The sequence below is a fragment of the Temnothorax longispinosus genome, unplaced genomic scaffold (genome assembly GCF_030848805.1).
Source record: "Temnothorax longispinosus isolate EJ_2023e unplaced genomic scaffold, Tlon_JGU_v1 HiC_scaffold_29, whole genome shotgun sequence".
Lineage (NCBI taxonomy): Eukaryota > Metazoa > Arthropoda > Insecta > Hymenoptera > Formicidae > Temnothorax > Temnothorax longispinosus.
The window spans coordinates 1-22,525 of NW_027270110.1; the positions used below are offsets into that span (position 1 = coordinate 1).

Here is a 22,525-nt window from a genome sequence, read left to right on the forward strand (position 1 = left end):
ATCCTAAAGTTGTGATCCTAACCGGTTTTTTTCAGTTTTTTTCTTAGCACTAATCTTTTAATTGGCTTTATAGAATTGCAAAATTCTTGTCTAGAATTAAAGTACGCATCAAAATCTAGGTCATGATGGTCGAATTTATATGTGGTGGTCGTCACGTATAACAAAAATATTAATTTTTTTTCGTTTTCGATATAAATTCGACCACCATGACCTAGATTTTGATGCGTACTTTAATTCTAGACAAGAATTTTGCATTTCTATAAAGCCAATTACAAGATTAGTGCTAAGAAAAAAACTGAAAAAAACCGGCTAGGATCACGGCTTTAGGATCACCTTAAGGCTCCTGGGTAGTCACCGCGGCCATATTGGATTCTTACTATCGACGCGAGGAAAACACCCAATTTTGTTGTGCATGCCATTTTCAAATAAAAAGACCCCTATCCCACTCTATAAAACATCACTATACATCGTTTCAGAACACTTCTGAAATTGGCCGAAAACTTATAATACCTCTTTTCCCTCGACAATAACAAAGAGACAGCCATAAAACGAAGCCTAATAAACATACAAGAAAAACAGCGCGTTTAACGACTATTCGAAAGGAGGTGAAAACGGTCCTTCCGCATGCAAATCTTACTTTTCGTCGGCAATTTTACGGATTTTTCACGAATACGTTAAACGTTAGAGCACAAGCACAGAGCGAATAATAAAGAATAGCATGGCACAACAACAAATAGGTTGTCAAACATGTCACAAAGGACAAAATTCTCCATTGGAGAGAGTTCTGATTTCTGCCGCGACGGATACGTCGCCACCGTCAACGCAGATTTCTCGGCTCAGGGACCAGGAGCCTTAACACTACAAAATAGGTAATATCAGTACAAAATTACCTTTTTCAAAAAAGGTAAAAAATAAGTGCCAAGTACACGCAATGTATTTTGTAAATTCAAAAATTAACTTAAGTGATAGCTTTATATATAGTCTTTTTCACAAAATGTATTATTATCTAACGTTAACTCAAGTAACATGTATTGAAAAAAAAAATGTGAAATCTTTATTTTCTTCTTCACAAAATTATGTTACCTAACTTAACTCAGTGACATGTATTTCAAAAAAAGATATGAAATCTTTAAATCAAATTGTGCCAATGTAAGAAATATGTATATTGCTTTGAAAGATAATTGTTATGGGGGCAACTTTAAAGAAATAAACTCCAAGTGGTATCTTCGTATTCCTATTCAAGGATCTTCCTATTCTAACTCCAAGTGGTAATAGCTTTTTAATTCTGGTGTTTAACGAAATTTTTAATATTACAAAGACTCATTTTAATTACAAAGAATGAAAAGATAAAGTAACAGTACAAAATAAAAATATTTAATTAAAACAAAATAAATAAATTTTCTTGTAAAAAAACTTGGCGCTGCTTTTTTACGCTTCTGTCGCTTTCTTCCCTAAATTATGTTTTGCTTCCTCTAGAGGAAGCTTTGTTTTCGGTAAAAAAAAAAAATTTTTTTTTGTTTTTCTGAATGTGTTCAGAATGTTCTAAAACGTCGAAAAATTGCAATTTTAAAAATGCCTGTATATATGTATGTGTGTGTGTATGTGCCAAATTTACCAAAATTTCTATAAGTCCAGAACTAATCAACCAAATCTTAAAACGAATGATATATGAAATAAGGGTAGAAAAAAACTGAAGAATATAATAGAATTAATAAAAATTGCTAATAATCAAGGGGTTTTTTTTTTATTCAATCAAAATCTTAGCATTAGTAAAGTTTAAATTTTTAATTTTTTTTCAAAGTCTAGGGGCAGCGCAAAGTTTTTTTACAATAAAAATTTATTAGATTTATATATTTTTGGACGAAACGTCGTCCGATTAAATAATCGCTAAGATTTTTTTTGTTGCTTTTTTTGTTGTTATTTATTTTAACATTTTATTAGTAACATATTACTTTGGAACATTACAACATTTTTGCATAATATTTCTTGCTTCACAAAATTATTTTTTCCGTGTCGTCCTGCGTTTTCGTCCTCGTCCTCCACGCTGTTGGTTTGCGTCGCTGCTTCCCTTTTCTCTGCTAGAATGGATTCAGATGATTCCGTCTGCGTTGACGAATTCTGTTTTTCTCGATGTTCCGTCTGGCCCAGTGAGAATCTCGTTAATCCATTCATGCGCGTCACTAATTAGATGAGTCGAGGCATTTGGCTACTATAATGAGAGTCATAGTTACGACCGCACCAGGGGGGGTCTGGGGGGGCGGTTAGCCCCCCCACAATCCTCCCCGTGGTCGGGAGTGCGATCAACGTCAGCAGTACTTCCCTTCACGCTAGAATCAGAGCCGACACCGGGGATTTTTCCCCTTACAGAACCCATACCTGACGATTACATACTCCCGGACCAGCCGACCCTTCAAACGTAGGGGCACGGTTTCCCGTAACGCACTCATGACTCACTATTGTACCTGTGGTGTTCCCCAGGTAGCAGGTTTTCTGCAGCGGGCATGATCCACTCGGATTAGATCAGCCCAACTACAGGGTTGGGGTGCCATAACACTCCCATTATAGGTAATGCGCAACATAAGCTTCATAGCGTGACCCACATCTAGGCCCCCTATGCCGCTCACTCGGTTATGCGAATCTTCTGCCCCTACGAGTCCGACACCATCTGGTAGGGCACCGGTAGCTTCCCGGCGGGGCTCCCTACCCCCGTAGTACTCGTATCGAGCGATCTTTAGCTCACGTTTGACGAGTCGCCGTCGCTGGTGCCATGCCCCCCCAACTACCACGTAATCGCACAAGTCGCTCCGTACTATTAACGCGTCGCTCACATCGGTTAGCCCGGAGATCCGGGATTCGGCAGCAGTCGACACGGCTTAGGAATATACGGCACGTGGTGCGCCATATACCCCGCTCGTATTGGGCACCTCCCACGCACGAGCTCACGCCGCGTCGTCCGCCTCGCGAAACGCTACCCTGTTCAGTACTACCGGCTGCATCCGTTACCCAGCTGATAGGACCTGGGATTGGGCAGCAGCCCAGCAGTTTTATGGGTAAAGGGCACAGGGTGCATCCGTTTACCCACGCTTGCTTGAATTTCTTCACGTTGACATTCAGAGCACTGGGCAGAATCACATTGCGTCGAGGAATCTGGATTTTTCTGCCGTAATGTCTGCGTCCCTTCAGTAGTCCTTACTCCTCCTGATGGGTGATAACGGAGGCGGAGAGATCAGAATGGAAGAACCCACGGATTCTTCGGCGTAGACCCTCCTGATTCTGGCGTCGACGTCCCGATTTCAAATAGGGCCGTTTCCTCTTTGGCGTTGTTGATTCCACACGAGATTGGGCGACTTGGGCTCCGAGGATTGGCGAATGGCCGGTGGGGCGACGGCGGCGCCGGAAGTCGGCGTTAAGCCGGGGGACGAGCGACTAGCGCAGAAAGTCGAAGAGCGACTAGCGCTAGGAGTCGGCGGAGGCGACGGAGACTGGGCGACTGGCGCCGGGAACAGGGCGCCTTGCGCCGGCAGACGACGGCTTGGAGCCGTGAGCCAGGCGTCCTGCGCCGGAAGCTGAGCGATTAGCGCCTGGAGGAGCGGCTTAGCGCCTTCCACTGGACGACTAGCGCCTGGGGGCTGCGACGGGCGCAACCACCTTCTTCTTGACCGCGAAAATCTGATCAAGAGGAAGAGGGCGAGTCTTGCGCCTCTTGGTGATTCCTTCCTCGTATGAACGAGGAGGATTCTGTGTTATCCAAAAGACAAGGCGTTTTGACCTGTATATGTATCGCCAGGACAAATTCGCCGAATCGCCGAATTTCCTCGAAACCGCACGCCTTTATATTTCCTCACGACAGAATTTTGAAATACGAGTTACGACATCCATCTATGGGCGACTTTTTGCAAAACCCGTTGCTAGGAGACACGAAGTCCTGTCAAACAAATCGGAGTAATTGCAATTTTTGACAGATGCATCGATCTTTTTAACCTGTCGCGTCGTACAATGTCTCCAGTACTTTCCGCGACTTCCTGGTGACGACGGCTGCCACATATTATATATAATAAATTAGTTAGATACATGTCACTTGAGTTAAGTTAGGTAATATAATTCATCAATTTCATCAAAATCGGAGGTGAGGGGTGTAAACTGAATAATTACCATTATTTTGTGAAGAAGAATTAAAGATTTTACATCTTTTTTTTAAATACATGTCACTTGAGTTAAGTTAGATAATATAATTTTGTGAAAGATATAAAGCTACCACTTAAGTTAGATTTTAAATTTACAAAATAATACATTGCGTGTACTTGGCACTTTTTTACCTTTTTTGAAAAAGGTAATTAATTACTCGACAACCATGCAAATGATTATCTTCAACTTTGGCATGGACGACAGATTCCCATAGACGAATATTCTCCATAAATTTGAACTAATTCTTATCAAATTGATTTGACTAACCACCCTCTTTAATCGCATAATATAATTAAATTGTCATTCATTAAATTGTTATTTTTCTTTTTCCCTTTTACATATAATTTTTCTCTTTTGATAATTCAGAAGACAGCTGCTTAATTTTTTTTAAATTTTAATTAGCCTTTGGCTAGTGAACATCAAATTAAATTAGTTATAACGAAAAATGTTGCAATTCGAAAAAAAATTCAAAATCTTTTTTGATATTTTTGTCTGACATATTTGATGCAGTTAAGGAAGTATTTTTATACCTGCATGTTTCATTTATTATTAATATTATTTTATTAATAATATTCAATTTTCATTAATGGCCAATTTTTTGTATTTTTAGGCAAAATTAATCACAAGAACGTAAGTTATTTTGTTTTATAGCTGCATGTGCATGTTTCATTTATTATTAATATTATTCAATTTTTATTAATTTTATTTTGACGTAGAACTACGTCTTTCTCTCCGCGGTATGGGGAGTATCCACGGATGCAACAATGTAACGAAAATATGTCACACTTTGAACGTTTAGATCTTCGAAACTATAATCGTAGAGTAATCATTGACATCTCATTTTAAAAGCTTAAGAAGTCCCATTTATGATAATCTAGCCTGAACTCTCTATTCCTTTCCGTTTAGATATAGTAGCGTTAGAAAATTCAGCTAAATTTCTTGTAGATGCAACGAAAACATGTCATACTTTGAACGTTTATATTTTCGAAACTATAATCGGAGTAATCATTGACATCTTCAATTTAAAGGTTAAGAATTTAAGTCCCATTTATGATAAACAAGAGAGAGAGAGAGAGAGAAAGGAGAAAGAGAGAGAGAGAGAGAGAGAGAGAGAGAGAGAGAGAGTAGAGAGAAGTCCAAGACGAGCCAACTGTCTCCATAGTTTAGCCGGATCAGTGATGCTATTCAGAGAACTCAAGTGAAACTCACTCTTAGCACGATTAATGTCTGCATTAAGCTGATTTCGAAGGAGTATCTAGCATATTCTGTATCTAGCATATTCAAGCAAACTATTCGAACGCTTAGCCTGTTTGTATAACAAGTTACGATCACGAAGACGCATCCTGAGCTCATACGAGAGCCACGGCACAGGGCGCCTTCTAACAACAAATGCTCGAGCAGGCGCAAAAACATCAAGTGCGCCACATAAAGTACGGGATAACAAAGCACAAGATTCCTCAACGTAAGTATCATGTGACAGATTGTTGATTACAGATGCAGCGTTATTTACACAAGGCTGAAGAAATTCAAGAAACTCAGAATCAACAATACCTTTATAACTTCGTCGTAAAATAGAGCGCTGAATGTTGACATTGAAATTAATTGAAAGCGAAAGTTCAATGAGATCGTGACCAGCTATAAAAGGACACGAGAATTTGTTAAACGATAATATTTTGTCGCGATCATCAACTTATACTAAGACATCGAGCCATGAGTCAGAGGAAGCGGTATGATGTGTGGCGTCCGAGTTCACAATATGTAACGATAGGCTAAACATAAGTTCGCGTAAGTAATTCGCCTCATAATTATTCGCTAGCAGATTACAATTAAAGTCGCCACCAATAATGATATTCTTATAAAAATGAGAGCCGCCAGTTAACGACTCAACAAAATCTTGGAGAAGGTGACCCTTTGGTCTTCTATAGACTGACGCGAACAATATCGATTAATTCTGTGGCAAGCAAACTTCAATAATTAAATATTCAGAATCATTAACATGGCCACTCACGGATGCAGCTATAACCATAGCCTTTAGCGAATTATGCACGTAGCAGGCAAACACCCCCGCCAATCCGACCAGCTCGATCATTGTGAATCAAAAAGTAATTAATCCAAAGCCACAAGATCGTCAGAGACGCCCGCATAGAGCCAGGTCTCGGATACAGAAATAATGTGGTAAAAATTAGTGTTGAAGTAAGTCGGATAAATTCGATATGTCCCCGCAAAGAGTTAGCATTAAATTGAGCTACACGAATTGAAGATGATAGCGATCAGGATGAGTGTGTCAAACGAACTTATCGAGATCAACAGCAGAATTAATCAAAATAGCGGGCTCACCATCAGAGAGTCTGACATGTATAGACCCCTCCTTACCCAGACATACTTGTACAACTTATCCCAGGCAACACGCTGCAACAATTCATGAATCTCCTTAGGCAGTAGCTCATTAACATAAATGCTCCGATCAGAGTCGTTCCCGCAGACCTCCCTCTGCATGAGTGCGCGACGTGCCCTCTTTTTGGAAATAACAATGTCGCGGACTGCACTCGAAGATAAGGTGACAATAAATGAAGTATTGGTAGAGCCCGGCAAACGATTGGTCATGCGGTGACACCGGCAGAGGCTTACGAAGAGGGCAGAGAGAGAGAGAGAGAGAGAGAGAGAGAGAGAGAGAGAGAGAGAGAGAGAGAGAGAGAGAGAGAGAGAGAGAGAGAGAGAGAGAGAGAGAGAGAGAGATAGAGAGAGAGAGAGAGAGAGAGAGAGATTGATCTTGATTGATTGAGCTTTATTTCTCGGCTATTTTTTACATAAAATATCCTTAAATTAATTCCTCTACATGAGGTACAATATATTCTCTTAACCTACGTTTAAATGGTACAATTCTTTCGCATTGCTTAATTTCTATCGGTAGGGCGTTGTACATATTCAAACCTTCATAAAATAAACTTTTCTGTGCGCTTCTCGTCCTGCGATATTGAATTCTAATATTCTCAGCCTGCCTCGTTCGCCGTCCACTTACATCTCCTACTATTTATATCCTATTACTTAAATGTTTTGGCATTATGCCTCTTACTATCTTAAGAATAAAAATACATACATTGTACATTAGCCTCTGTTTTACATTCATAAACTTAAGGGTTTGCAGCATCAAATCTACCTTTGTATATCGCGAGCATTGCAGTATGACTCTCATGGCACGGTTTTGTGCCACTTGCAGTCGATTCAGTTGCGTTTCACCCATGCTTACTAACATCGTTGCGCAATATTCAAAGTGAGGCGCTATGATAGACTTATACACAGTACATCGAGTGTACGCCGATATATCATTTCCTATTCTATTCAGAAAATTCATTTTTTTCCCTATTTTCTTTAACATATAATCACAGTGATTCTCCCAACGTAGTTTACTATCGATCATTACACCCAGATGCTTCGTTATCTCGACATGCTCAATTATAGTTCCATCCAAACTTTTTACTATTATGTCTGTTTTTATTTCTTTTTTATACTTCTAACTATCATATATTTGGTCTTATCTGCATTCATTTTTAACATATTCACATTCATCCATTCTTCAAGTATACCGAGCACCATATTTAGTTTTATTTCTAATTCCTCACAACTTTCTCCTGTTACACTTACGGTCGTGTCATCTGCAAATAATCTAAATATACTTCCCTCCAGACAGACTTTAACTATATCATTTATATACAAAATAAACAATAGAGGTCCTAATACTGATCCCTGTGGCACGCCATATACTGTCTCAATTATTTTAGAACATATATCATTGAATCTTGACGATATTATCCATTCCAGTACCACTCCTCTTATTCCATATCCATACTGATATAATTTTTCCATTAATCTTACCCTATCTATTGTCTCAAACGCTCTCCTGAGATCCAGGAATAACACCCTCACCATTTTTTTCTCCTCAATTATCAACTTCCATTTTTCGATAAAACTTTGAATTGCTGTCTCACACGACTGCTGTTTCCTAAATCCCGATTGGTATTCAGTTATTATTTATTGTCTTCTAGAAATTTTTACCTTTGGTATCGGTATTATCGTGGATGTTTTCCATCCTTCTGGAAATTTACCTGTCCTAAGCGAATCATTTATTATCCTACAAACTCATCTTTTATCACAGGTAGCACCATATTTTCAGTATATCACTATTTATCCCTTCCTCTGTTCCGTTTTTTTCGTGGTATATAGTTCCCTAACAATTTGTTCCAGATCACTTACACTAATTGGCTCAAAATTTTCCGTAATTCCCTTATTCTCAATTACATAAATAGGTCTCCTACCTGTCCCACTCGGCATGTTTATGTTGCTGAAATATTGAAATATTCGTAATAGTACAGAAATATTTCGTTAACATTTCATTTGTAACTATGCATCTGAAATATTTCAGAAATGTACCTACATCATGTTTTTTATAATATTGCATTAACAATATTTCTGAAATCTTTCAGAAAGTTGTTTACAATATTTGTAAGTGTCTATAATATTGCAAAAAAATGTAGCAGATGCAATATTTCAGAAATATTTTTGAAACATTATAAAAGTAATATTACGTTTGCATTGCACAAATAATATTTCTGTAACATATCAAACGCAACATTGCATTTAAAATATTTCTGAAAAATTTCTGAAGGATTGCGTAGGTAATGAAAAATTGAATTGCAGGCAGTGAATTTCTACAATATTGCAGAAGAAATATTGCAGATGTAATGGTTTAGAAACATTTTTGATACATGATAAAACTATTATTTACATTTAAATTGCACGCGTTATATTTTTGAATGTTTCACATATACAACATTGCATTTGTAATATTTCCGAAAAGTTGCTGACAGACTTTAGAACTTATAAAAAATTAAATTTATTATTATATAATTATTACATTTTATTGCATTTTTTCTCTTCTATAATATTAAGAATTTTCTGATATTCCAAATTTTGTCATATGGCATTTTTAATATAAATATAAAATACTTAATAATATTTAATATGAATTAATATTCGACGTTGACTGGCAAAAAAGATTTATTCGTATATCTGTATTGTTAATATTGTTATGCGATAGCTTTATGGTCACCAAAATAAGCAAGTATAAGAAAGAAAGAAGCGTCAGAGTCAGAGGATCACCACTACCCTGTTCGATCATCGATGTCAAGCAACAATAGGCGCCGGTATACTACTTGGATGGGTGACCGGCTGAGAGAGCGGATTTCTTTGGACAAATGCGCGGCGGCTATACGCACATGGCTTAATATATTTTTTTTGTTCCGGTAACAAAATATTTCATTTTTCACATATCAACAAATAGTTTTTACGTCAGTAACAAAATTTTGTTTGCTAATACAAAACATTTTTCTCAGTGTAAAATGTATTTGAAATATCTCGGAAGTGTTTCTGCAATATTTCGTAGATATATTTCAGAAATATTTCAGTAATATTACCGAAATATTGCCGATGTATGTGCGAAATAATGTCATGTGTGCAAAGTGTATGTGCGCAATAATGTTATGTGTGCAAAGTGTATGTGTGCAATACGTTATGTGTGCAATGTGCTACTAATATAATTTTCTTATTTTCATGTGCGCAATAATATTGTGTGTGCAATGTGTATGTGCGCAATAATGTCATGTGTGCAAAGTGTATGTGCGCAATAATGTCATGTGTGCAAAGTGTATGTGCGCAATAATGTTATGTGTGCAAAGTGTATGTGTGCAATACGTCATGTGTGCAATGTGCTAATATGGTTTTTTTATTTTCTTGTGCGCAATAATATTATGTGTGCAATGTGTATGTGCGCAATAATGTCATGTGTGCAAAGTGTATGTGCGCAATAAAATCATGTGTGCAAAGTGTATGTGCGCAATAATGTTATGTGTGCAAAGTGTACGTGTGCAATACGTCATGTGTGCAATATGTTAATATGATTTTCTTATTTTCATGTGCGCAATAATAATGTGTCCAATGTGTATGTGCGCAATAATGTTATGTGTGCAAAGTGTATGTGCGCAACAAAGTCGTGTGTGCAAAATATTAATTATTATTATAATTTTTTTAATTTTATGTGTGCAATAAATTTATGTGTGCAATGCGTATATGCGCAATAATGTCATGTGTGCAAAGTGTATGTGCGCTATAATGTCATGTGTGCAAAGTGTTAATATGATTTTTTAGTTTATGTGTGCAATATAGCCATGTGTGCAATGTGTATGCGCGCAATAAAGTCATGTGTGCAATGTGTGTGTGCGCAATAATGTCATGTGTGCAATCTGCTTGTGTGCAATAAAGTCATGTGTGCAATATGTTTGGTCATGTGCGCAAACGTACTTTCGTACTTTTAACTATTACATGTGCGCAATAATGCTTGTAGGCAATCGCTCTGTAGGCAATCGGGAATGTCGGCAAACGAAGCTGTAGGCAAAATGTTGTGGGCAAACGAAGCTGTTGGCAATCGGGATTGTAGGCAAACGGGACCCCCTCCCCCACATTTTATTCCCTTCCCATATTTTCGGAATCTTAAACTCTGGAAGTTAATAATATACATTTGCTCAGACTTTCGCGTCAACACATTTTTAGTATAAAAATTATTTTTTCAAAATTGTTTTGTTTTTTTTATTTATTGAACTTACAAATTTTCTAAATTTATATAAAAACTCTTGGATTTATAAAAAAATTATTATTGCATTATTTACTTTTACTGCATTTACTGCATTTATTAACTTTTTGTGATAAATTAAATTTATCAGTATTTATTGTTTGTTACTATTTACACTCAATTTCTTAATTTACGGAATTTATTTCATTTAATTAAGTTTTATTTATTTACTTCAATTTAATTGAAATAATTCCTCAATTAGAATTGAATTTATGTAAATATATTTTGATACAGTTATTTTTGTTTTATTCAAAAATGACGCGTAATGCCTGCCGTCACTTCCGCTCTCATTAATGGCGGCTTTATCCCACCCCTCATTAAAGGATCCCTAGTGGAAAGATACAGGTGTGCTCATATATCGAGACAAATTTCGTACGGTTCTGCGCAGATGCCAGATGCAGCCATTTTTTTAAATAAATAAGACATTTTGACATAACACCGAATTCAACTGTCGCGGAAAGATGGAGGTATCTGACATCAATTTCTCATTTGTTGTTAGAAATATATGCGCATGAGGACACCTGTATTCTTCCACCATGATTAGGCTCATGTTTTGCTAGCAAGATCTGTCGATTTAAACATTATAGCAAATTGGCCGCAAAACCGAGTAAGTTCCTGCACAATGCGATTGACCGTTTAAAAGTATTTAAAGGTAGTTGTCACGTAAAATAAATTTCTTAAGAATGTTTTAAAATTTTAGCTGTCTATGCGTTAATTTATACATTTAATTATCTAAAGGAGGGTCCACATTATCGAGCCAAACCGCGAAACGAGTCCCGAACCGAATCTCGAGCAGAACTTGCAGACGAACCTCAAATCGAACTCCATCGCGAACCGCGAACATGAGTTAAAATTTTTTGAAGTCAAATCTCGTATTAAAATTTATAATAAAATTTATATAAATTCTTAATACATGTATGCAAAATGCATATTTATATTTACAATCGTATTTTTTAACATTGCAATATATATATTATAAATTTATTGCGTATTTATCACAGGTTTAGAGTATGTTTATGCAATATTAATTATAAATTTTGTTTTATGGTTTGAAAAGGAATTAAGTTTTGAATACAGGAAAATAATAAAAGCACATATACATATATTCACTCACCTTTTCCTGTTTCCATACTTTTTTTATTTTTGCTTTTTCTCTTTGCAGAGATGCCAATAATGTCGTCATCTTTTTTTTGCACATGTCACTATCACATTCGAGTTCTTTACTTATTTCTTCTTATAAAAAAAGTATGAGAACAGGAAAAGACGACTAAATATGTGTATACATATGCGTGCTTTTATTATTTTCTTGTATTCAAAGCTTAATTCCTTTTCAAACCATAAAACTATATTTAGAGTGGTACCAACTATATTTAATATTGCATAAACATACTCTAAATCTATGATAAATACGCAATAAATTTATAATATATATTGCAACGTTAAAAATACGATTGTAAATATAAATATGCATTTTTCTAATTGTTATAATGTTCGGGATTTTTAGCGTCCCGTATATAATAATCTTTTCTGCTCATAATCACTAATTAATTTTAAACATTTTTTATCAGACCATTCCATTTTGTCTATCAGTAGTCGTGTAGACTGCACATACGTGCCATGGATAAAATCAAATGCAGCGACTGGGCAATTACTCACGTTTTCTTTCATCGTTCATTTTTTGTTTCTTGTCATTATTTGTCTATAGCTCGAAGCTTAACTACCAGTCTACCACCCGACAAAGCGTATAATCTGATCATAAAAAGCATCTTTTGATGTTTCGTCGAAATACCGACTTTTGGTGGGACACTGCCAGCCAAACCGCGTATCATCAAAATCCTTGCAAATTCGTGGGGTGAGTACGCGATGGTTCGCACTGATGTTCGATTCGAGGTTCGCGAGCCTCGCGCGAGCCCGTCGCGTCGGCTCGACAATGTGGCATGATCGGCTCGCAACTAAGTTCGGCTCGCGGTTCGGCTCGATAATGTGGACGCATGATCGGTTCGCGGCGAAGTTCGGCTCGCGGTTCTGCTCGATATAGATAAGGTAAGATTAATGGAAAAATTATATCAGTATGGATATGGAATAAGAGGAGTGGTACTGGAATGGATAATATCGTATTTAAGTAATAGAAAGCAGCAAGTTAGATTCAATGATATATGTTCTAAAATAATTAAGACAGTATATGGCGTGCCACAGGGATCAGTATTAGGACCTCTATTGTTTATTTTGTATATAAATGATATAGTTAAAGTCTGTCTGGAGGGAAGTATATTTAGATTATTTGCAGATGACACGACCGCAAGTGTAACAGGAAAAGTTGTGAGGAATTAGAAATAAAACTAAATATGGTGCTCGCCCAGTAAGCAAGGAACATTAAATTAACGTTTAGAAATATTGACTTTATGTGTATTTTTTAAACGTTTTTTAATAATATTATACACATATTTGAAAAATATTATTTCGTAATATGATTTTTCTGAATGTTGTTAAAATATTTTGAAAACGTTACAGAAAATATTTTTCAAATGTTACTCTGACATTTATTTGAGATCAATGCAACAGTTCAAAATTCCTTGTAATTTGGACTCAGAAATAACGTTGGTAGTATATTAATTTTCTGTTGTTATAATGTTATCGTTTTATATTGTGCGCAACGCTCATCGCGACAGCCATGATGTACATGATTATCCTACATACGATGCGTGAGTGCGTATACACGTGTGTCAATCGAGGAGTGCGGAGTGCTCTTTATTTACAGCATATTTATATATAAGTAGTAACTATTATATTCTAAAAGTTGTATTAATGATAAGAATTCAATTAACCATATACGTGCTATAATTATTTGTGCTATGAATAGTAGCTGGTGATGTAGGATTCATTTTCCGATTTACAAGAGAGATTTACAAAAGAGAGGAAATATCAATTAATTTTTTTACGTTCTATAATAGATTTGTCCTTGGACATTAAAAATATCATCAAGGTTCGTCAATGCTATTATTTCAATGGTACCAAACAGTGTAACTTTCTATAAAATAACCTCAAAATTTAGCGAAATATGTAAATGATAACGTATAAATAAGCTGGTACACTATTGTGCGGCTTTAATACATCATTGTTTGCATATATCACTGTAAAAGTAATTTATTATAAAATTGGTATAAAGTTGATAGATATGTAACAAACGATCAGTACAAACAAGACCAAAACTGACTTTTTATTTATTTCTATATTTTTTTCACATATATGTGCTATAATCACACTCTAAAGTATATAAATAGATTATTGTAAGCATATTTTATATGTACAGGGCAATGAATATGTCTTAACATATGGGATCAATTGTTGTATCAAATTCAAAAAACCACCATTTGAAAAATTTGACCCTGGCTAAGATAAACATCAGTGAACAATATATTATAAGGAAAACTCTGTACAAGATACTAGAAATGCTAAAAGATGACCAAGAAGCTTTTACACAAGTCGTAAGTAAAGCTGCTTATTATAATTAAATTATGTATATATTAAATTACAACCTTTTTCTTATCTAAACTATATTGAATTCTTCTTGTTTTAGAGGCTATTAGACAACAATCCCTTGTAATACAGAGAAAGACTTGGAACACTCTATAATGGAATAGCTTAGATTTGCAAACATCCGTAAACAAAGGAAAAAATCTTAAAAGGTAAAAAAGTAATATAATGTATTTATGTCTGTTAAAGTTAGCACCCTCCATAAAAAACCGGAATAACACATATGCAGAAATTAAGTGCTCTTTATGCGTTAATTATGTGCTCTATTCACGATTTTTGTGCTCGAGCGGTTTCGTGGGAAATTGCAATTGAAACTGAGGGTGCTGGCTTAACGTAAGCTAGCACCCCCACTCATTAAAATTACATATAAAATAAAAAACTCAATATGCTAGAATTATATGCTTTTTATGTGCTTTCAAATGCCTCAAACAAAATTAGTCTATCTGTAATAGTTTAAAAAATATACGCAAAAAAAGATATATATACTACTGATATAAGAATAAAGTATCAGTTAAAATAGAGAAAGCGAAATAATTCTTGTCTTAAAATGTTTCTCGATTAATGTGTTCTCAAAATATGCACAATGAAATTTTCGTGCTTATCCCCTTCGACCGACCTGAAGTACCCCATACGTACAAGAGTACCTAACCAGTTAAAATACAGGTAGCAAATTGGTTTTAGTCTTAAAATATTCCTCAATTTATGTGCTCCCGAAATATGCACAATGATTTTAAAAGCATAAAATCACATTAATTTTTTTTGTTAATGTAATTTTTTGATACAAATTTTTTAAATAAACAATTATATATGTAATATCTAAATATTCTATTACCATATTCTTTTATACATCATAAAACAAATATATCCTTCAAGTATTAGTCACGCAATTGTAGCGTGAACTGTACTATCATTCATGTAATATTATCATGAAAAACAATACACAAGAGATTCTATATAAATACAAATTAAAGTTTACTAAAGAGTAACTAATTTGAAAATTACATTTTGTTTCTATTATTAGAAAGGGAATGTTAAAAATTAATTAAACATATGTTTACTTATATGTATTTATATATTGTTCAGAATCTCAGTGACCCATTCTCCATAATATTTAGCAACTTTGCAATACTTACTCCTAACTCATATTAAATAACTTTAAAAATGTATACAAATACATATAAATACATATAAATAAAAATTTTTCTGAAATCTTATTAAACAAGTTAATCAATACATTAACCAAAACAAAAATCTTATTCTGTTTATTTTGAAAACACATAAATTGAGGAATATTTTAAGACTAAAACCAATTCGCTATCTGTATTTTAACTGGTACTTTACTCTTGTACGTATGGGGTGTTCACGTTCGGGTCGGTCGAAAAGGATGAGCACAGAAATCTCATTGTGCATATTTTGAAAGCACATAAATTGAGGAATATTTTAAGACTAAAACCAATTCGCTATCTGTATTTTAACTGGTACTTTACTCTTGTACGTATGGGGTGTTCACGTTCGGGTCGGTCAAAAGGGATAAGCACGAAAATTTCATTGAGCATATTTCGAGAACACATTAATCAAGAAACATTTTAAGACAAGAATTATTTTGCTTTCTGTATTTTAACTGATACTTTACTCTTATATCAGTAGTATATAGATCCTTTTTTTACGTATATCTTTTAAACTATTACAGATAAACTAATTTGGTTTGAGACATTTAAAAGCACATACAAAGCACATAATTGTACTGTATTAAGTACTTTATTTTTTAATATAATTTTAATGAGTAGGGGTGCTAGCTTATGTTAAGCCAGCATCCCCACTTTTAATTGCAATTTTCCATGAAACCGTTCGAGCACAAAAAACGTGAATAGAACACATAATTAGCACATAAAGAGCATTTAATTTCTACATATGTGTTATTCTGCTTTTTTTGCGGAGAGGGAGGGGTGCTAACTTAACAGACATAATATATTTTGATACATAGACTAAATCACTGAAGATGTTACAAATATTTCTGAAGTTGAATGAGAAATTCTTATTTTTCAGCAACTGTTTGGTAAAGATCCGGAAAGATTAATAATCTGTTTAAAAGGAAAGAATAAGATTTTGGAAAAAAATAGTAAAGAGTTATATTAAACTAGAGCACCTGTATCGCATTGCCTAAAAAAGAGTTAGAAGGCACCTTAATTTCCCTTATCCGAAGGTTGACTTCAAAAATCCCTTCCTAGGATCCCTTCCTAGAATTAATACTTTCTGAGATAATTGGCAGAGATAATTTGCAGAAATAATTGGCACACGAAATAAATCTCATAATAAAACCTATATATGTATATGTATATGTATATATTTGTTCATATAAATAAAACTACTTTTTTATGGTAATTAGTGTAGTGCATTTTATTGAAAATAAATACATACTCCCTGAAATAAAAATAAAATATCAATAATAACTTTAAATAAACGTTAGAATTAATATTACAGTAATCTTAATATAATATTGTAATAAAGTTGATAGTTTGTTTAAATTTTTATCTCAAAAACGTTACAGGAATGATAGAAAAACCTTAGCAAAATGTTATTTGCAACGCTATGACACTCCCATTTCAACATTACTGAAATTTCGGAATCGTGGTCAAAGTATATTCATAATGATGTTCTATACAACATTAAGAACTACATATTTAACAACATTACAAGTTCTAAAATATCGTTGCAATAACATTGTAATAATGATTTTTTGCTTACTGGGCGGTATACTTGAAGAATGGATGAATGTGAATATGTTAAAAATGAATGCAGATAAGACTAAATATATGATAGTTAGAAGTATAAGGAAAGAAATAAAAACAGACATAATAGTAAAAAGTTTGGATGGAACTATAATTGAGCGTGTCGAGATAACGAAACATCTGGATGTAATGATCGATAGTAAACTCCGTTGGGAGAATCACTGTGATTATATGTTAAAGAAAATAGGGAAAAAAAATGAGTTTTCTGAATTGAATAGGAAATGATATATCGGCGTACACTCGATGTACTGTGTATAAGTCTATCATAGCGCCTCACTTTGAATATTGCGCAACGATGTTAGTAGGCATGGGTGAAACGCAACTGAATCGACTGCAAGTGGCACAAAACCGTGCCATGAGAGTCATACTGCAATGCTCGCGATATACAAAGGTAGATTTGATGCTGCAAACCCTTAAATTTCTGAATGTAAGACAGAGGCTAATGTACAATGTATGTATTTTTATTTTTAAGATAGTAAGAGGCATAATGCCAAAACATTTAAGTAATAGGATAAAAATAGTAGGAGATGTAAGTGGACGGCGAACGAGGCAGGCTGAGAATATTAGAATTCAATATCGCAGGACGAGAAGCGCACAGGAAAGTCTATTTTATGAAGGTTTGAATATGTATAACGCTCTACCGATAGAAATTAAGCAATGCGAAAGAATTTAACCATTTAAACGTAGGTTAAGAGAACATATTGTACTTCATGTAGAGGAATTAATTTAAGGATATTTTATGTAAAAAATAGCCGAGAAGGCTAATAAAGCTCAATCAATCAATCAATCAATCAATCTTTCTCTCTCTCTCTCTCCTCTCTCTCTCTCTCTCTCTGAAATGCTATAAATTGAAAAATATTACTTTTTTATCGGGAGGGTCCCAATTGCCTACAAATCAATTGCCTACAGTGTCGTTTGCCAACATCTCATTTGCCGACAATTCGTTTGCGCACAAAAATTATTGCCTACAAGTCGATTGCCTACAAGCACTATTGTGCACAATTAAAAAATTAAGAGACGAATGGACGTTTGCACACAAGATACTATTGCACACAAGCCGCATTGCACACATAATATTATTGCCTACAGATCGATTGCCTACAAGCACTATTGCGTACAATTAAAAAATTAAGAGAAGAATGGACGTTTGCACACAAGATACTATTGCACACAAGCCGCATTGCACACATAATATTATTGCCTACACATCGATTGCCTACAAGCTCTATTGCGCACAATTAAAAAATTAAGAGAAGAATGGACGTTTGCACACAAGATACTATTGCACACAAGCAACATTGCGCACATAATATTATTGCCCACAGATCGATTGCCTACAAGCTCTATTGCGCACAAATAAAAAATTAGGGGACGAATGCACACACGACACTATTGCGCACAAGCAACATTGCACACATGAGGTCCGGTTTCTATTGCTGAATTGGCTACACTAGTTCAGAGGGCTGTACTTCTGAATGAACCGCCCTTCCGATTGAGACAGGGTTTTGCAGGTGATTTTGTCACGATATCTAGAGATTATTTATCGATGTCCTATCTTCGGGTTTTTTAAATAGTTTTTTAGATTTTAGCCTGACAATCGTAAACAAAGTGTGCGGCGCTCTACCTCAGGTACGAGGTATTTGTGCAAGCAATGCAGCCGGAAAACATAATCCGTGTGCCGGTGGCTTTATAGCATTTTCGACTGGGTCGGGTTTCAAGCCAACTCGAGTTGAGTTATGACGTCACAAGCTCTACTTCTAGGTTCTAATTAGACGATTTCAGCATGTGACGTAATAACCCAACTCTGGTTATTTTATCTGATACTTACAACGAGCGTTAAGCAGGGCACACTCACTTTTTGTAGAACGTAACAGTAAGGTTTCGACCAATCGCGTTGCTGCTCGAATCGGCCGTCTGTAACCGTAGAAGTAAGAATTGAGCAACGCAATTGGTCAAAACTTTACTGTTACTGTTACGAAAAGTGGGTGTGCCTTGCTTTGGAGTTACCGCAAAAGACTCGTCACGTAGCGTAACGTAACGTGACTTTATGTTTTATCCTCCCCCGAAAGCACGGGGGGGGGGGGGGTGTGCGTGAACCTCGGTTCGCGTGGAAAGTGTATGCGTGAACTATTTCGGGACTACCGCACCTCCCCCGAAAGCACGGGGGGGGGTGTGCGTGAACCTCGGTTCGCGTGGAAAGTGTATGCGTGAACTATTTCGGGACTATCGCACCTCCCCCGAAAGCACGGGGGGGGTGTGCGTGAACCTCGGTTCGCGTGGAAAGTGTATGCGTGAACTATTTCGGGACTACCGCACCTCCCCCGAAAGCACGGGGGGGGGGGTGTGCGTGAACCTCGGTTCGCGTGGAAAGTGTATGCGTGAACTATTTCGGGACTACCGCACCTCCCCCGAAAGCACGGGGGGGGGTGTGCGTGAACCTCGGTTCGCGTGGAAAGTGTATGCGTGAACTATTTCGGGACTACCGCACCTCCCCCGAAAGCACGGGGGGGTGTGCGTGAACCTCGGTTCGCGTGGAAAGTATAATATATTACAAAGCATATTATTTATGTATTCTGCTGTAAGTATATAATAAAAACATTAAATCATTAAATACAAACAGTATATATTCAATTTATAACATCCTGTAGAATTACGAAGATTTTCTTATATTTTTTATCATTTTATCTAAAAAAATGGCTTTATCATAGGAGTCGCCAAAATTTCTTTTAAGGGCTTTCATTTTAACCCAAAACGAAGCTTTTCACAAAGTTTCATCGAAATCGGAGGGGGGCCGTTTTCGGAAGTCTACCCGCTTTATTTCTAACAGGACATCGATAAATAATCTCTAGATATCGTGACAAAATCACCTGCAAAACTCTGTCTTAATCGGAAGGGCGGAAAACTATTTAAAAAACCCGAAGATAGGACATCGATAAATAATCTCTAGATATCGTGACAAAATCACCTGCAAAACTCTGTCTCAATCGGAAGGGCGGTTCATTCAGAAGTACAGCCCTCTGAACTAGTGTAGCCCGTTCAACAATAGAAACCGGACCTCATGTGTGCAATGTTGCTTGTGCGCAATAGTGTCGTGTGTGCATTCGTCTCCTAATTTTTTATTTGTGCGCAATAGAGCTTGTAGGCAATCGATCTGTGGGCAATAATATTATGTGTGCAATGTTGCTTGTGTGCAAACGTCCATTCTTCTCTTAATTTTTTAATTGTGCGCAATAGAGCTTGTAGGCAATCGATGTGTAGGCAATAATATTATGTGTGCAATGCGGCTTGTGTGCAATAGTATCTTGTGTGCAAACGTCCATTCTTCTCTTAATTTGTTAATTGTGCGCAATAGTGCTTGTAGGCAATCGATCTGTAGGCAATAATATTATGTGTGCAATGCGGCTTGTGTGCAATAGTATCTTGTGTGCAAACGTCCATTCGTCTCTTAATTTTTAATTGTGCGCAATAGTGCTTGTAGGCAATCGACTTGTAGGCAATAATTTTTGTGCGCAAACGAATTGTCGGCAAATGAGATGTTGGCAAACGACACTGTAGGCAATCGATTTGTAGGCAATTGGGACCCCCCCTTTTTATCGACTAAAGTTTAATTCTGTCGTATACAATTTTAGGGGAGGGCTCCAATTGCCTACAAAACGATTGCCTACAGGTTCGATTGCACACACCCATTGCACACAATCCCGATAGCACACATTTTCAATTTGCCTACAGAGCGATTGCCTACAAGCATTATGGCGCACATATCTCTTTGTCTACACGATCATATTGCACACAGCGCATTGCACACAGCGCATTGCACACATGGCTGTTATTGCACACACGACCGTATTGTACACAGTGCATTGCAAAAACGGCTATATTGCACACAGCGCATTGCACACACGACCGTATTGCACACAGCGCATTGCACACATGGCTGTATTGCACACAGCGCATTGCACACACGATTGTATTGCTCACAGCGTATTGCACACATGGCTGTTATTGTACACACGGCCGTGTTGCACACACGACCGTATTGTACACACGGCCGTGTTGCACACACAGCCGTATTGCACACACGGCCGAGTTGCACACACGACCGTATTGCACACACGATTGTATTGCACACACGGCCGTATTGGAGTATTGCTTTAGCTTTATGTATTCTAGAAGACGATAGAAATGATGACGACGTTTACATCGAGTGATGACGGCTCGATTTACACCGAAGTTTGAATATCGATGATATAACTTAATTCGGCGTAAATCGGGCCGTGTAAACGTAGTCAATGCTGTAGCATTGATACACGCGCTTCCGAAGGTTAGCGCTAGTTTGAAAATCCAATTGCCTGTGTTATTCCCTGTACTTTTGTATTGCATTCAGCTTAAGGCTTCGGGATACTCACCGCAGTCATATTGGAACCGTGACGTCAGACGCGAGAAATAACACGCTGCGAACGCTGTTGCGTGCCATTTTTACATAAAAAGATATTTGGATTTAAAAAAAAACACTCCAGATCGCTTTAGCACACTTCTAAAATAGTCCGAAACTATAACCTTTTTTGTTATAAGTTAATAATTAAGGGTGGTTAAATAACTATATGAGACTTGGTGCGCAGTGTCATGATGTGATCAAGTGATTATGCATCTGCAAGCTAGGTTTCATATTACAGTCATTTTTCAGCTGTTGATTGATTGTCAACAAAAAAGGTTAGTTTTCGGACTATTTTAAAAGTGTTAAAACGATCTGAAGTGTTTTTTTTTTCTAATCAAATATCTTCGTTAAAAAATAGCACGCAAGAATTCTCCATGTATTATTTCTCGCCTCTGACGTCACGATTTTCAATATGGCTGAGTATCAAAAGCCTTAAAACTGTTTTATTTTTACGTAGATATAGTTGTTGAAAAATCACATAATTATTACTACTCTTTATGAATTAAGCTAATATGAAAATGTCCGAAGTGCTCCTTATCCAATTTTAATGAGCTTTCAATATGTCGTTTTCTTAAATGAAAATAAGGGATACTTATTCTTTTGGTACATATCCAATCGTATGTTTAGAAGTTTAAAAAACTTCTTCCAAAAAGATCAAATTTTCTTTTTGGGGGTAAATATCTCCAAAACTATGTAAAAAATAAAAAAAGATTTTTAAACAAAAGTTGAATGATTTTAAGCATATTTTGAAACAATGACAAAAATTTGCTAATTAAAATATTTATTATTTAAAAAATTTTTAAGGAATAAAAGAATTTAAAAACATTTTTGTCACTGTTTTCTCTCTCTCTCTCTCTCTCTCTCTCTTTTTCTCTCCATTTATCTCTCTTTATTCCATTC

At 36.0% G+C, this 22,525-nt stretch overlaps 1 long non-coding RNA gene across 1 annotated transcript; it reads left to right on the plus strand.

Moving 5' to 3' along the window:
- Positions 1–12,997: 12,997 nt before the first annotated feature.
- On the plus strand, positions 12,998–20,624 carry LOC139824196 (uncharacterized). Its single transcript, XR_011735036.1, has 5 exons — positions 12,998–13,640; positions 13,728–13,850; positions 14,178–14,352; positions 14,445–14,553; positions 16,448–20,624. It is a non-coding gene; the product is annotated as an uncharacterized lncRNA (long non-coding RNA).
- The last annotated feature ends 1,901 nt before the right edge of the window (positions 20,625–22,525 follow it).